This window comes from Meleagris gallopavo, chromosome 2 (genome assembly GCF_000146605.3).
Source record: "Meleagris gallopavo isolate NT-WF06-2002-E0010 breed Aviagen turkey brand Nicholas breeding stock chromosome 2, Turkey_5.1, whole genome shotgun sequence".
NCBI lineage: Eukaryota > Metazoa > Chordata > Aves > Galliformes > Phasianidae > Meleagris > Meleagris gallopavo.
In genome coordinates this window covers 1293316-1310138 of record NC_015012.2, presented here as the reverse complement: position 1 = coordinate 1310138, position 16823 = coordinate 1293316, and the positions used below count along the sequence as shown (strand labels likewise).

At 39.4% G+C, this 16823-nt stretch overlaps 1 long non-coding RNA gene across 1 annotated transcript; it reads right to left on the bottom strand.

Moving 5' to 3' along the window:
• Nucleotides 1-13312: 13312 nt before the first annotated feature.
• On the bottom strand, nt 13313-16817 carry LOC109365779. Its single transcript, XR_002111475.1, has 3 exons — nt 15983-16817; nt 14998-15084; nt 13313-13743 (listed from the first exon to the last, which is right to left on the bottom strand). It is a non-coding gene; the product is annotated as an uncharacterized LOC109365779 (long non-coding RNA).
• Nucleotides 16818-16823: the final 6 nt, after the last annotated feature.

The window sequence follows — 16823 nt, the reverse complement described above, 5'->3', positions numbered from 1 at the left end:
TTTTTTTTAAGCAAGCCTTAAGCATTATGGCAAGAACAGCAGTTATCAAGACAATGGCTTTGGTACTAACTTCTGTTGTGGCCAGTGGAGTGAGACAGAGCAAAGGTTCTTGCTGACATGCCTTCTGTCAAAGAAGTTCCTGCCAGTGCAAGCAGTGTTTCTTCTGAACTGGGTCAGGAAGATGAATTATAGGGCATGCTCTGCATCCCCTCTGAGAAGCAGCAAAGTGCAGCCCAGTCTCATAATTGTTAGCAATTACCGCTAGTATATGCAGATAGGTAGCTAGGAAAGCAAGACAACATAATTATATCAGCAGTGCTACGCCATTTTAGATCCCTAATGCACAGAAACATTGGGCTGATTTGCTTCCCTAGTGTTTTCCTTCCATATAGAGCACTCTCACCATTCAGCTTAACAAAACAGAAGGGGTTTTGTATCCCCTGTGAAAGACTTATTTACCTCTTCAAAATCCACTTACCTCAGTTTCATTTTATTATGACATCGTTTACTTTGCTTCATCCAGCACCATGTTTCTGGTAATTGCCTCCCCACCCTTTGCCTTGGACTCTTGCTGGTGCCTCCTTTCTTTCATCCATATTTTTGCAGCCACAGTGTTCACTTGACTCCACTAGCTTGGGCAATGCTGGCGTGAAACCCATATTTATCAGCTCAGCAGAAGTTATTAGCTCCATCTCATGCAGAGCCCTGGGTCACCTTTCATGTTAGCATGTCTCATTAGAGAGGCATTCCTCATCAGCTGAAACTGGTGTGCAGGATCTTCCCAAGGTCAGTAAATAATGAATTGGATGGAGTATTTTGTGCTTGATTCATTTGCTTTCAGGCTTAGTTATGCACATAAGAATAAAAAATACATAATGCTAAGAATGTAATTGTTAGTAAAATAATACTCTGTCCAAATCTTTCAGCTCTTTCCTCAGGATTGTCTATTCATTTTCACATCTGATTTTACTCCTGGGCATATGTAACATTATTTACCTCTGATAACAGCTTTTCTCTGTATGAACTTATGAAATAATTAAAAGCTTTTAAGAAAGACCTATTTTGACTTTGGAAAAATCTGTTAAGGTGCTTGTGGATCAAGAAAACACAAGTTACTCTTTTACATCACTAAATTAAAAAGGCAAATACAATGTCAAGAAAAATACTGCTGGAAAATAATAATAAAAAAGCTAATAAAATTACTAGGTAGCATTCCTGATAAAGCTTCTTGCAAGGGAGGGAACAGCCTGCTCATTCTTGCACTGGGAGCAGCCTGCTCATTCACACCTTTTTCAGAGGCCACTGTTAGCTGCAAGGACCCTTTGTTTGCATTACATCCAGATGGTTCCGTTCACTGTGTCACCAGTTTAATTGTGAACTCCATTTAATTGAAGATGAATTCAAAATTGGAATTCTTACCTATTTCTGTCCGTGCCTGGAAAATGTTATGCCACAAAGGTTTGTAAACGCACCTCAAAAATCTAGATCATCGATTCAGAGTAGGTTTAGTGAATCACAGTAAATGCTGGGGCTGTTTTTTGGTCGCACACAATTAATGACACATTCATATCTCGTCTTGTATTATGCCTACTATTGGTATATAGTTAGTTTCTATAAACTATGACTAGTCTTGAGAGGAAAATCCAAGGGTCCTATTACTGCAATCAGTGCAGTATCTGCCGTTACACTGTGATACTGGATAGAAAAATGATGCTAAGCAGAAGCAATTAAAAATAGCACGACCATTGCCATATGTGAAAAACAACTGAACTTCATAGCTATTCCCCTGTCACGTATCTTCTGACATTTTTTACCCATTTAGTTTTAAAAATTGTATCCAGATAGTTTCTATGGGAGTTGGTTTTCTTCTGCTATAACCTACGGTGACGTATTTGCTCATTTTGTTCAGACTTTTCTGAACCACTGTGTCAACAGTTGTTTCCTGCATATTCCTTTCCAAGGTCTAAATATTTTTCCATCTTCCCTAGGAAGATTCTTCTTGTGGTGCCTGATATACCTACAAAACTCTCCATATATTTTGTAAGTTGGTTATGTAATACTGGGGTTCTTAAGGATATTTAAACAATGCTCTAACAAAATGTCTGAGGTTATCTGAGTTAAGGCCATAGCATGGTGTGCTGGTGGCTTAAAGGTCAAAGGATGGTTAGGCCAAAAAGTAATTTCTCCTTGTAATTTCAGGATTTCAGGCTTGTGTTAAGCTGACAGCTTTTTGGGGGGAGGGGGCTGTTATTCTAAGGCAATTTCACACACTACTGATCTTGCAATGCTTATAGTATTAGCAAATATCAAGGTTTTTTGTTTGTTTGATTGATTTTTTTATAACCTGGGTAAGGTTATACTTTAAATTTATGTGCTCTCGCGTGGGCCAGATAGGGTTTATTTTTGCTGAAGATTACAATGTTAATAGCAGGTAAAAAGGTGTAAGATATGAACCGTGAGCAGGAGGATATTGTAGCCCTTTCCACAGTTCTTTTCAGAACATTTTATACTAAAAAGAATGGCCGGTTGGAAAGAACTATTGCTTGTTCTTTTCTGCTGCTCTCAGCTGTTGGGTATTTTTGATCACAGATGTAGTCCACCTTAACAGTCTACCTTAAAAGGATGAGATTATTCAGCTTGTTAAGTCTGTATCTCTGTAAAAGGAAAACACCTTAACAAAGAATGGTTTGTTGCTGACCTGCAGCTGGTTATGGTATTTCATCTGAAAGCCTATTTAAGTCCTTAATGGTAACATTTATTCCCTCTCCCTCAGAGGAGTATTTTACAAACAAAATTAATTAACAAATGGGGATGGCCAATTTTGTGCTATAGTTCAGTGCGACGGTTCCCCCCAAAAGGGGTGTTGGCACTAATAATAATCATTATCTCAAAATATCAAGAGGTCTTCTGACTCTGATGAGATCTCTGCTGGAGCTGAAGCCTCCATCCCCAGGTGGTACGTGAGCAGCACGGAGCAGGCAGCAGCTGGCAGAACAGCAGAAGCTGTTGCAGAGGGCACAAGTACTAATAGTGCAAATAGCATACAAGTAACCTCTGACACAGGAATTATCAGCACCCGAAACCTTGATACTTTATCCAATTTATCCATAGCTTCCATTAAAAATGACTGACGTGCCTCCAGCTTGTGAGGCTGCTGTTGTTTTTTTTTTTAATACACATTTCTGATCCTTCTACACTGAGTGGATGTACACTTTTGCAAATGATTCGAGCTGACTTGACTTCAGCACTGCCCTGCTCTAGTCTCAGATCTTTTGCTCCATCTAGTTCTTTCTTTCACTGCCTCTGTCTTCCCTGATACAGTTAAGCGGAAGCAAATAGCAGTGGAGAATTAGAATTGCTGTAGTTTTCTTTATAGCGGCATGAACCGTGTTTAAGAAATTAGTCAGGCATTCAGAGACTGCTAATCCTTTTTGTGAGGAGTACAAGGCTTGGTTCTTCGAAGGAATTTCTCACTCCAGGGCCCAGGATGTAGTTCAGTTCTATCCACTAAATCCTCTTGCAGCAAGACAATCATACGAAAGTAAAAATGGGGGTTAAATGTGACTTTGTTTTCTTTCTGCCATTTTTTTCTTGGCTTGCTTTCTGATGTCATCATATTTATATGCCTTCTCTTTGAAGAGCTAATAATTAGCCCAATGCTTAATAACAATACAATAATAGAGAAATCCAGCAGTTCCTCCAGAAGGAATAAGAGAAATTTAGCAGATACAGGTTTAGAGATAAATTGCAGTTCATTTAATTATCGTGGGTTTGGGAAACGGAGAAGATAGCAGACAGGAAGCTCTCTGTAAATTACCAGATGGAATCTCCTGAGAATTATCACATTTGTCACTCTTAGAATGAATCTGCTCAACTTACATATCGTAGTCCATAACAGCAGGAAATCCATGATGTGATGCACAGTGACAGTTGATTTTACTTGTGCAAATTTGACACATGCACACAAATAGTAGCTGCAGAAGAAATAAGAAGGGCAATGAAACAGGTAAACCAAGTAAGTTTCTGAATAAAAAAACCTTTTTGGTTTACTATGGTCCTATTTTAAGTGAAAGTTAAAATGCTGGCATTAAGTAGACATTAAATATCCAGTTTTACTTTATACTAAAATTATAGAATTGAAGATCCTTTACCTTCTATAGCGTTTTAACTGGATTTGAAAATCATTTAGGAGGCTTTTAAGCTTTCGTGTCACTAGACTACAAAGGAAAAAAGATGAAACTGCGCCCTGTATATCGTGCTTGAACCAATGGTGCCCTCTGGAGGAGATTCTTTGACGTGCAGAGGAGCAGCTCATTCACAAGGTAACTGGAAACGAAGGTCCAGTAAGTGGCACGCATTCACATTATTTCTGCTAAGCTACCTGCATGCAAACCTTCTTGCTCCCAAACCTGTCTGTAATTGTGCCTATATCTAGATGAGCATTGCTGAACCCACCTGTAGGGGAGTGTTGTATTGAAGATGGTACTTGTAGGACCATTAGTGCAGCCAAGATGCTCAAACTGAAACCTCTGCAATCTCAAAATTCTGAGAAAATGCCTTTACAGTTTCCATATGCCTTGCTCTGTGGCCTGCTAGTGCTGAGACATACCTCACCCCAGGCATACATACAGCTGCCTGCAAACCCCAAGTGTGCCTGCAGCTCAAGTTCTGTCCAGCTGGAAACCAATAGACTGGTTATAGCATTAGCAGCACAGCCACAGTGGCTATGGATTCATCTGCTGAGAGCCCCTGGTATGTTGCACAGCCTACACTGCTCTAGCTAAATTTCTACTCCTATCTGAGCAGACTAATTGAAACACATCTCCCTAATACATATTCAAGCTATAATTACCTTGCCAAATAACTACGTATAGACACCATTAGAGGAACGCAAGGAACATTTAGAAGAATCATTTTTCCCCTACTTGCAATGTTTGCCATGCCATGAAGTGTAAGACCTAAGATGAGAGAAAAAAAATACATTTAAAACAGCTTCAGAACTAATAAGCACCCTCAAATGCCAGCCCCCATAAAAGCAATGTTCTTTTTAAAACAGGTAGAAAAAATCTGGCCAATCATGAACAAAAATAATGACAATGGTTTGCAATAAAGACAAATAGAAAAACGCTTTGCTCCAAAGGATTAGAATGAGAAGAAAAAAGGAAATATCAGAGATTTGGTCAGGTAAGAGGAGGTAAGGAGGCCAGAAATAGGCAAGATTATAATTAGAAAAAAGCATGCTGCAGTCAAAGTTTTTTGATACTGGAAAACATACAAGAGATGCATGCTTTTGGTAAAAGCACACAAGAAATTCTGAAAACATAATCTATATAAAGCTTAGTGAGATGCAGCTGATTTTGAAATCAAGAGAAGCAGCAACTACAGGGTGTGCCTTCATAAGGGAATGGAACCAATTATTGGAACTAAGCTTAGTTACTGCTTACTGAAATGGTCTGCATCTTCACGATGCAAATCTTAGTTTGCAGTAACGGGCAAGATATGTTGCATGTGGGCTTCTTTTAGAAAGTAGTTATTTGACTGCACAGCAAGCCGGTACTAAGTTTCATGCTGATGTCTCAGAGGGATATATTACTCCTCAGTCTTCCAGGTGCCTTCCCACATGTCTTGCCTTTTCATAAAACCATCTGGTTTCCTTATGAGATTCACTGTCATGATTAGAGCCCTGCTATTTTCTGTGCTTGTGGGGCTCCTTAGATTCAAATGCCAAGAGCCTGACACCCAAACATCCTGACCTACAGTTGAGACCTTGGCTTGTTGGCATTTATCTTTTTTGACTTGTTACACATCCATTCCTGTATGTTATGAATGCTAGACATCATGATAAATACTTAATGCACATCTTAAAGAATTACGCCCCATAATGACATATTGGTTAGGTATAAGTGAAGGCTTTATTTTTTTCCTCTTCCTAATCAGGCATACAAAAGTGGTGACTGCAAAGGATTCTGGTTAGAGTCAGTTTTACTCTGCATATCTGGAGCAATGTGCTCCTAACCTACCAAAACATCACTCATCTTGTCACAACGTATTACCTTATCTTTTTGAGCTCCCTGTCCTGGCTTCCAAGTGCCAAACCTACTCACTTGTGATGTATTCAGTGGTGAATGAATCAAAGGCCTGTCAAAAGTAAATAAATAAATACATAAATAAATATCACTATTATCTTCAGGAGCAAATAGCACCTTTTGCTTAGTGACTCACTCAGTCAGTGTCCCATCGTTTCATGTAGATTCACCTTCACAGTCTGCCACTCAAAATACTTCTCTTTCCCATCAAAGATCTCCTTTGGCATCCTGGATTTACAAACGAAAACTCTCCCACTGAAAAGGGCTTACTGGATGGATGGCAGGGAGCTAAACAGTTTGGGAAGTTCAGTCTGAATCACTGTCATGTTACAGATTGGGATACAGCACAGAACACCCCATGAGGCCTTCTGGAAGCCTTTTCCAAGTGAAAAGTATTGCTTTTCATCTGTATGAAAGCTTTCAAGACATATTTTTCTCATATAAAATTATTCTGGCACAAAAATACATACAAACAGCAAGAAGCTGATAATATTAATACCAAACATGTTGAAGTGTATTTGTTTCACAGAAAACCATGTGCATTTCTGCAGGGAATGTAGAATTGAATTTTAAGTACAGGAAGCGCTCTATTACTTCTCTGGCATTACAAAGCAATGTTGCTTTGTTTGCTCTAAAATAGTAAGCTAAGCCTATCCAGCCAAAGCATCAGGAAGGAGTTCTGATCTGTAGCAGCAAAGTTTACCTTTCTGTTCTCCTGTCAGCCTTCCTAAACAAGCACTTTTTCCACTTTATCACACTGAACACAAATTGCCAGTATTAAGACTCCCAGCAGAGTCTCAAATGCTGTTTCCAGCCTCCCTCCAACCTTTCTCCTCCATCCATCTCTCTTCATAGCCTAAAGTCCTGCCAAGATTTCTGCAAGAGTGCAAAAGCAGGGATTAGCTTCACCCCATGAGTCTCAAAGCCCTGCTTGCCAACCCATAATGGTAATATGCAAAACAGCAGCAGACCATAAGACCTTGCAGAGCTCCAGCTACTACAGCCAAACCATTGTTAACATCTTAAGAACGGATACTGAGCTCGGAGTAACCTTGCCTGTGAGAGTACTCCAGTATTAGGACCCAGCTAAGAAAACAACTTGAGCACCCCTGGGAAGGAATGAGTTTTAAACGTGGTCTTAATACAGTCAAAGCCTCTTCCTATTGGGAATAACAGTCCTGAAGACTGTCCAGTGAACTTTTCTTCCTACATGCAATGGAAAATAAAAATTAGCAGCAGACCTCCGATCTCTTCAGCTCAAGAGGAGGGCGACTTTCAGTCTTGTGCTCTTAAGAAAGTGTAACTGTGACTAGAAACAAGAAAAGGCTACAGCAAAAAGCTTACACATCTAGCACACTGCCTGATTTGTACTGTTACACTTGCATGAAACCAAAGATTATTGTATTATGCATTCAATTCACTTTCTTGTCTTTATTTTCTACAAAAATCTAAATACCCTGCTTGTCCACTCCTTTGTAAAAGCAATGATCATGTACAGTAGATTTATACACTTGTCATACTACTGAAGTTTTATAAGATTAAAAAAAAGCATGAATAAGACAAGCAGTGGGTAAAATAAGCCCTATATAATCACAGTATAGCTCTCAGCTTTCAGTCCTACTTTGAAACAGTCCATGATAGAATAACGTAACCTACAGCTACAGACAGAACCATTTGACAGAGAACATTCCATAGGAGCACAGTTTCCAAACTGTTTTTTGATGTTTCACTACTGAAGCACGATTAAAAAATCCCATATCCTGAATATATAGCCCACAAATCTAAACTACTTAATAGACAACTTATGGGACCTTCACAAAACCCAGCTATGAAAATTTACACAAAGCTTAATGAAAACCATGGATGCACTGGAATCCAGCACACAGTCTATCCTCCAACTCGGAACACAAGCAACTCTGTTTATGCTACTATCATTTCGTCTGCTTAGCAAGTTGTGAAAGGCTGCACTACATCTTCCAACTCTGCTTTAATATCAGTATATGCAGGGAAGCATTGCTCAGCAGCTCCTAGCCATGTATGACAGCCTCATATCTCCCCTATTCCTCTGATATAAGCCTCATTAGGTCACAACTTAGCAGAAAATGAAAAGGAAATAGAGCAACAGTGAAATAGCAACATGACAGCACATTGTTATTATTCACAGTGCTGTTTGTGGTGACAATTTTTTTCCAAAGATGCCAGAATCAAGTAATTTTTTTCTCAATTGCCTTTATTTGTATTAGGTGATGTGGGATCATAAGTAAACTTTGCCAGAGCAGAATCGCAATGCAGCTTCCCAGCTTGCAAATTCAGAGGCCTAATGTTAATACTACAATAAGCTGAATTAGGAGCACTGGTTTTATCTTATCTTGTAGAACTTGTTACAAGTCAGATACTGGAAGAACTGTGCAAAGTAGATTAGTAAATCACAAGTTCCACACATCTGAAAACTGAAAAAAGGGACAGACTGTGTACAAAACACTTCCATCTGTATCTCCACTGAAGTATTTCTGAAGTATCTCTCGATTTTTCTGTTTCAGAAGTATAAGGCAGAGAGCGTTACTGTAAAGATCTCTAACTCGTTGTCTTTGTTTGGTTTTTTGGATCAACAATATGATGTGATTGGCCACAGATCTTGGGGACAACATGCGAATAATAAAAATCAGAAATGCAAACTGTGCTTCAGTTCTTCCCACAGCCCCCAGGACCAGCACTTCTGGCTGTGTGGTGCTAAATGCCTTCTTGAGAGCCAAGCCCTGCAGTAAGACTAAATGGCTTAAGACAAATTAATGTCCTTAACCACTGCCTCTAAGATTCTTCACATTATGCAGACAATGAAACTTCAAGGCTGGGCAGCCTTCAGATTTACTGTGAAGTTTCACTCTCCTTATATTCTTAGGTAACACTTCAGTGGTCCTAATATCAAGTAGCCTTTTCCTTAGGAAGGCTCTGAAAAGAAATTAAAGTGCACCTTTCCTAAGTTTAAGGAACTGAAGAGAAAACGACACTTGATGTAAAGGAAGTCATTCTGCTTAGCTTGTGTGACAGTTGGCTGAAGATGTTACAGAGCTGGGACTTGTATAGAATGTTTCTCAGTCTGAAAAACAGACACAATATTACCCAAAAATCCACACGACTCCTAAGGCTACACTTTTTCCATTTTAAAAATTATTTTTATAATTATTATTGTTAAAGACTTTGGCGATCGTGTTCTCTGAGCTTTTCCTGCTATTATTCTACAAGAAAAATGCCCTGGCAGCTGGCAATGTATTAACACATTCTTTATAACTGAACTTAGGAGAGAGTGAGAGTTAGATCAACTTGGATCAATATATCTTCTCTTAAGGCAATTGTGAGAACAAGATTCATAATTAGGAAAAAAGTCAAAAATAGGGTCACATCCCTCAGCTTTGAAGGGGCTTAAATATTACTGTGTTGTCACTAAGATTCACAGCTCAGACTGACCAAAATGAAAGCTGTATTTGTTACATATTCAGTACAATAGAATAAAATCAGCAGATGGTGCTGAGAGTACCATATATTAAGTTCAAGAATTGTAGCTGAGAGTAGCTTTAGGCTGGTTCTCTAAACCAACTCACACACGGTTCAAAACCACCCCACGGAATTGCCATTGTTTGGGAACCTTTTAGGAGGTGGAGGCTATTTGGTGCTCAGCTGTGACAAACTGCTGGGTACCTAAACCAGGCTGGAAATTAACTTCAATACAATACAGAACTACAATAATACATCAGTCCCTTATGAAAAGGAACTTAGACAACACAAAGACACGCTCATGTGCATCATACAAGTATCAGAGAAGAGCAATAGAGAAGTGTGTACTTTTCCCCATCAGTGTGGAAAAAAAAAACCAACACAATGCATCTTCACTATTAAAAGAATTCTGGAATATAATAAACAGGGGACAGGGACCTGACCTGACAAGGCACAGTCCTACAGAACTCAAGCACAACACTTTGGTTTGATACTTCAGGCAAAAACTGGAGTCTGGACAAGATGTTAAAGTGTTCTAATGTGTTACGTTCAGACTTTAAGATTATAAGGCTATCTACATCTTTGCAGTATGCTAAAATAGGTAGTTTGCTACTGTCAAAATTTCTTAATCATCAGAACGTGATAAATTGCTGAATTTTATGTATCTTTGTGTGTATAAATATATATTAAGTATACACACTGTGCTATATCCAGAGGCATTTGAACGCTGTGCTGATCTTCAGCAAAAAAAATTCCTCCCAAAACTGAGTCAAATCATCAACCACAGTGGAGAAATGATGCCATGAATAATTTTTATCACTGTTTTTACATAATCTCAGGATTTTCATTTTAATTTTTCAGTAAAAGCAGCAAAATAGTTTGAATTTGCTGGAATAGTATCATCTTGCTTCCATTAGATTCGGGATGGACCTGTGACTTTTCAGGTCCTGGATTCTAAGAGGCAGTTCTTACCGAATGCCTCTTTCTAATGGAATTCTTACTACCTGTTCTATGGCAGAGAAAAAACAAATTCTCTCTTCTAGACAGTCAAGTTCTTGCTGAAAGAAACAGCGTCCTATGAGAAGAAAGAGCACCCTACTTGAAATTTAAAGTATTGAAGTCACAGTTAGCATTCATGCTTAGGATTTATTTTCAGCTCACAAGGAAAATGACAAAACTCCGGTCAGAGCGATCTTCAGAGCCCTTGACCCATTACACAGTAATCAACCTTAATCTAATTATACTGATTATGCGAAATTGCTGGTGAGACTGAAATACAGTATTATCTTACAGAGAAGTTCTACACTATTTTACAGCAGCTCAAAGCATGGAGAGAAATAGTAAACGTCAGGAATTCCTTCGATACCATTAGATACACTGCTGCATGTTACGAACCTGTACCAACCACATTAAAGTGGGTGCAGAAGATGCCTCTGTTTGTGTGACACAGCTGTGTGGCCCAGGCCATGCAGCTTTGTTTGTTGAGGTAGAACCCTTCGTGCCATCAGCAACAACCTGCTGACAGACACTTCTGACCTCCTCTCCCTCTCTGTGGACTAATTGAGGGTCGTGCTTTTCTTTGTAATTAAAAATGGCGAGTCGTGCTGAAGCATTTCCTGGCTTTGTGAATGTCTGACTGAAATAAGTTGTTGGCTGAAAAATTAGACCAAGGATAATCTGTGCACAAAAGAATCGCTCATGAGAAGAGTTAAACACTTCAAAACTCTCAGAACTGTTACCACAGTAAGCTTCAACACAGTGTTTTTCTGGAATTTAGATTTAGACTTGGCCACGATTACACACAGAGTAAAATATTTAGACTGGAATATGGCAACAGTATAAAGCAATGAAAGCACAGTTGGAAATTTTGTCTGATTTATAAAACAGCCCTGTGTCACAACTGCGGGGTCAATTATTTACTCTTTGGTTCCATTCTTGGCTCCTGGTTGTAATTGCACATGTGCCAGCTTCCACACCTTTCTCCCTGCACTCTCATCACTGCCTGCTTCCATCAGAAGTCTTTGACAGTTTAGAGAACCACTTCTTAATCTTTCATTGAAACAACTAGAAGATAATTCATTTGAACCCCATATCTTCAGCAAAGTGGATTCTGGTTTAGGATGGGGATTTTTATCGAGATAGGTGAAAGATCCTATGTTATTGGTAACAATGTAGGAAAACAGCTTTCCTAATTTAGTGCAGGGAGTTTGAACAGCCATGTCTCAGACATTTCACGTAACCTAACTGTGGGACCGTTGACTGTGTTTGGTTGGGTCCTTCCTATTGGCTTCCCTGACTTGGCTTACCTCGTATAAACAAGTATCAGCTGAAGTGAGGACCGAACCTCAGTCTAACTGTTGCTTTAAAGGTTCTCGAATTCTTCTGAACAATTTTAAAACATAAGTCTATAGCAATATAGCGAACTTATATTTCTTAGATCCTCCTTTTCCAGCACTGGTCCATGTCAGAAGTTCGTGCATGTATGTGTATGCCAGGTTTTGTCCCTTGCACAATTTCCCAAGCCAGATATTTTGCCCTCTTGTCTTACAGTATTGATTTCTGGGAAGGAAGAAGAAATGGAGAAGGAAGAGGTCATGAGAGAAATGGCTTATTTTGTTCTATCATTCTCTGAGTTGACCTTTAGCTTTATAGCCTCCTACCAACAGATTTCTTGTGTTCAGATAGTGATGACTGCAATATCCATAACAACTTAATTTGTTAGTTATTTCAAAGGATTTCCATTTTTGCCACGCACATGAAACAAGTGGAAGAATAACCAACATGCTGTGGAATGTCTGTGGTGGTCACTGAATTTCAGCATTTTGCACGGGGTTTCTAAGCATTTCTACCTTAATTGACACTGCTTTATGCTCCATGGTTTGGACTTCCCATGCTACCTTTCTCGCCTTGGCCAGCATCTACTTCAAAATGAAAGGGGCAGGGATTTTTCTTTTTTAATGTATTGATTCATTTATTTCATTAACTTCCTCAGGGCTGCAGAACATGGTGCCAGAAACAATTAGTATACAAAGTACATAGATTCAAATCAAAACACAGAATTCACCTTGCCCGAGGTCATCTTCCCTTAATATGTAATTTTTTACTCTGTTCGCTTTCCTTAGAACCAGTTTCACTTCTATTTTATCTTTGACAGAAGTACAGTGAAGTCACTGAAGTATATAATGCTTGTCAGAAACCCCATCTATAAGTAATTGCAAATAAAAACGTTCCAATTAGAGTTTTATCTTTTCACCTTCTACTCAAAAGTCAAATTTAACGCTGCCTATCAGACTGAGGAATATTACTGGAGACAAGATGAGAATGTTTATGTGTTAAATTAGGTGCCAAAGGCATCTATTGTACAAACATACTGATATTGGCAAACAGTTTAATCAAACATTTTATGTAAGGATAAAGCACTTTCCTACACAAAACCCCCCACATCTGCTAAAACATACTCTTTTTTCCTGGTGCAAAATACGAAAGAATAAAGACTAGAAAAACAAACATTTTTAGTATTTGTTGCATATGTTCCTGTGTAGAAAACAAATAAACAAACAAAACCACACGCGAAACCACAGAACAACCTGAGAGTGAAAAAATACGTGCCAGGAACATGAGACCTATATATGTAGCCTCAAGTTGTGCCAGGGGAGATTCAAGTTGGATGTTAGGAAATACTGCTTCCCTGAAAGAGTGGTCAGGTGCTGGAATGGGCTGCTCAGGGAGGTGGCGGAATCACTGACCTTGGAGGTGTTCAAGGAACGTTTAGACATCATGCTGAGGGACATGGCCTAATGAGAACTCTTGGTGACAGGTGGACAGTTGGATGATCTCAGAGGTCTTTTCCAACCTTGGGGACACTCTCTGATTCTATGACAAAAAGGATGTGGAACTTCAGCTCTGACTATAATGTTTGCCCAATGAACAAAAATACACGTGAGAAGACAGTGCTTGGTAGATAGCTTTTTCATTATTTTACATAAGAATGGATTCTTTTGGAAGCACAGTCTTGCTGTCATAAGACAGACTACCATGCCTCTTCTCTTTGCACTGTAAATATTTTGCAGCTGGTTGGTCAAGAAGCAGGTCTTGATTGAGTTCTCAGACAATAGAAACGTGCTACTCTTAAATCCTCCGACTACTGACTTCAGGCTGCTTCTCTCTGCAGAGGTCACATAGAAAATGAAGAATATGCAAGCATGTAATCTGAGTAAGCAAGCTAACAGTCATACAGCATAGCCTTACAAACTAATGCTTCAGAGCTGCCTCTCTGTCATCACAAGCTCTGCTCCATCTTCTCTGGAGTGAAAACAACAGCTTAAGTATTTGTGAACCGCACCAATATAGAAGCCTTAAGAAGTCATGGTTTGAGCTTAAGTTTCTATGTAGAAATTTAAAAAGTAACACAGGAGAACATCATAGTATTTTCTGTATTTTAAATGTATTAAATGTAATGCAGAGAGACAGACAGCAATAGGTATGTCAAGATTCAATCAAAACTGCTAACCAAACTGATTTTCTCTTGGACTTACAGGCTTTATTCAAGGCCATTTTTTTTTCCAGAGGAAAATATTTATTAGTTACAAGTAGTGCGACTGCATTTTTTCATTTTTATTTTTTAATGCAAGAGAGGAATTAGCTGAGCCACTGAATGCAGGCTTCAATTATACCCAAGAGATGCCATCTAATAACATTTTCAAGGGTTGACAGACTACGTTCAGATTTGGACTATATTTTGACTGTAACTATTTACTATTTCTGTTCTAAAGACACAAAACAATTGTTGATAAGCTTAATTTTATACTTAGCACATTAGGGTAAGAAATAACTTCAAGGAGCCATTAATAAAGTAACAGAAACTATGTATTTGCATATTTTTCCCCAATATGCATTGGGAAAAATAAATAAAAACGTGCAAGAATTCTTCCTCTAAGGAGACTGAAGAAAAGATATTTTGGGCTTTCTGTGATTCACTGCATTATGCATACGAGTGGAACCTACTGAAGGTGAAAAGAATTGGGAGACATAAAGAATTCAGTGGAATGCAGAGACTGGAAAGGCTTGTCAGATTTGTTCATCAGTGTATATATAATGCAATGACCCGAGAGTATGTCAAAATGTCTTCCAAAGCAACGTGTACAGAGAGGACAGATAATTAAGCAGTAACTGCTGTTTTGTGAAGCAGACAGGAGAGCATTTCCTCTTCTACCTTTCATGCTATCAACAAAAAAAAAAACCAAAACACTGAATGCTCTCCTGAGATCTGAAAGCAGAACATAATATTTGGCAGTTTCACGTGAAGTGAGAGAATGGTTTTGATTACAGCGGTCGGAATTCCCTCAAACACATTACTCCAGCAATTTTCAGAAATGCTTTAAATGTTATGCAACAAATTAAAAGTGAAAAATAAAATTACCTGTGCTGAAAGTATAAGCAGTTTTTTTCTCACTGTCAGAGCTTTGTATTAGAAACATTTCAGCTGATACGAGTAGAGGCAAGCATTCTGTTAGCAGAAGCAAGAAAACACATGTTTTTGGCACGTCATACAATTCACCCACGTGCACTAATATGTGCACAGCTCTGGGATGCACACAGTGTATTTGTTTGTGCCTTATGACATCTCTATTACAATTTATGTCAGTGTCAGTAGCTTTTTGAGAAACTATGAGACTGGCAAGATTTCGAGTTAATTCTGACAAATGAGATACACTTTGTGAGCTCTCTGATAGGACAGGCAAATCACTTGAAATATGTACTGAACTTTTTGCAAAGTTACATCTGAATGCTAGATACTGTTGAGTTTCCAAGTGTACGTTTATGTTATGGGTTCTTATCTACATCATTCAAAGGAAGAGAAATACATAAAATTCCAGGCTATTATGGAATTCCATTTTGCCAGTTTTGTTTCATGTTGGGTGTTCATCGTCTCTGCCTTGCAAAAGTTGTCATCAAGTATCAAGCAAGGACTTGTCAGCACCATGTGGGTGTTGAGAAAGGCTTTCAAGAGCTGAGCTGGGAATGTGGTGTCACATTCTCCATTACCTGACACTGGAAGGGTTACCTTCATCATGGCCTTGGTGGGGATGCTAAGGGAAGAAGTCACTACAGTGAAGGTACAATACACTCCTCATAAAGCAACTTATTTTCTGGAGACATTAGTTACTCAGCATTGCAAGACATGGAAAGAGCTTTAGAAAAAAAGCACAAAAGACTGTAGGAAAATGACATTGTTCTCTACTGGTGTAAACAGAGCTAACATAAGTTGGTCTAACACAGGTGACTACTGGCAGCTACTGAGCAAACTTAAAATGATGCTACTCCTATACAGCGGACTATGTGTGCAAGAAGTGAACATACTGTACAATCATGTAAGTCTGAATTCGTAATTGAACCATACCAACCATCAAATCTGAAGCGGCTGTTCTACAGGAGGCAAGCAGTACCTTTATGCTACTAATGGTATCAGACCACAGAACTGACGGCAGAAATGGAAGCACTGGTGGGCTACCATAAAGGAGCTTTGTGCACCACATCAGGTAGTGAAGACAGCATAGAATTGTTCTCTCTCTTTGAGATGACAAAAAATTAATTGGCACACAGAACTGTATCTACGTGCAGGTAAAATCTCATCAATGTCTACAAGAGATATTCTTAAGCAAGAACAAGAATAGCGCCTGAGGCAACCAGGAAGGTGACAGTACTTGAGCAAAAAGCAAAAACGATGGATAAATACATTTAAAATAGGCGTTTGGGTTTTAAAAACAAATCTCTTGCGTGTAAAAAACATCCCAACTTATCAGTTACGCAGAAGCAGCAAAGCATCGGGAGGGGAATACATTTAAACACTAAGGAGGGCACTTCAGCCTTTCAGCCACGCCGCGGGGGAGGACAGTGGATGAAGTTAAATTAATGTCGCTTAAGGAAAAAAAAGCGGACTGAGAGATGGGGCTGAGGCAGCGGGGGGCTGAGGCGGCAGAGGACCGCGCCCGCCTTCCTGCCCTGCCGTCCCCTCCCCTCAGCCCCGCAGTCTCTTCTGCGATCGCGGCGCCGTGTGAAGCGGTGACCTCACTCCAGGCCTCGTTTCCAGTCTATCTTTTAATGCCGCCGCATTTGTGGCTGCTGACCGCTCCTCCCCTAAAGCCATGATCTGATTACGGGTACAGGCCATTAGGGCAGCCCTCTGTCCTCCTCCCCCCTGCACACACCCAGCCCCGCTCCCCTCCGCGGGAGCGCGCGGCGGTG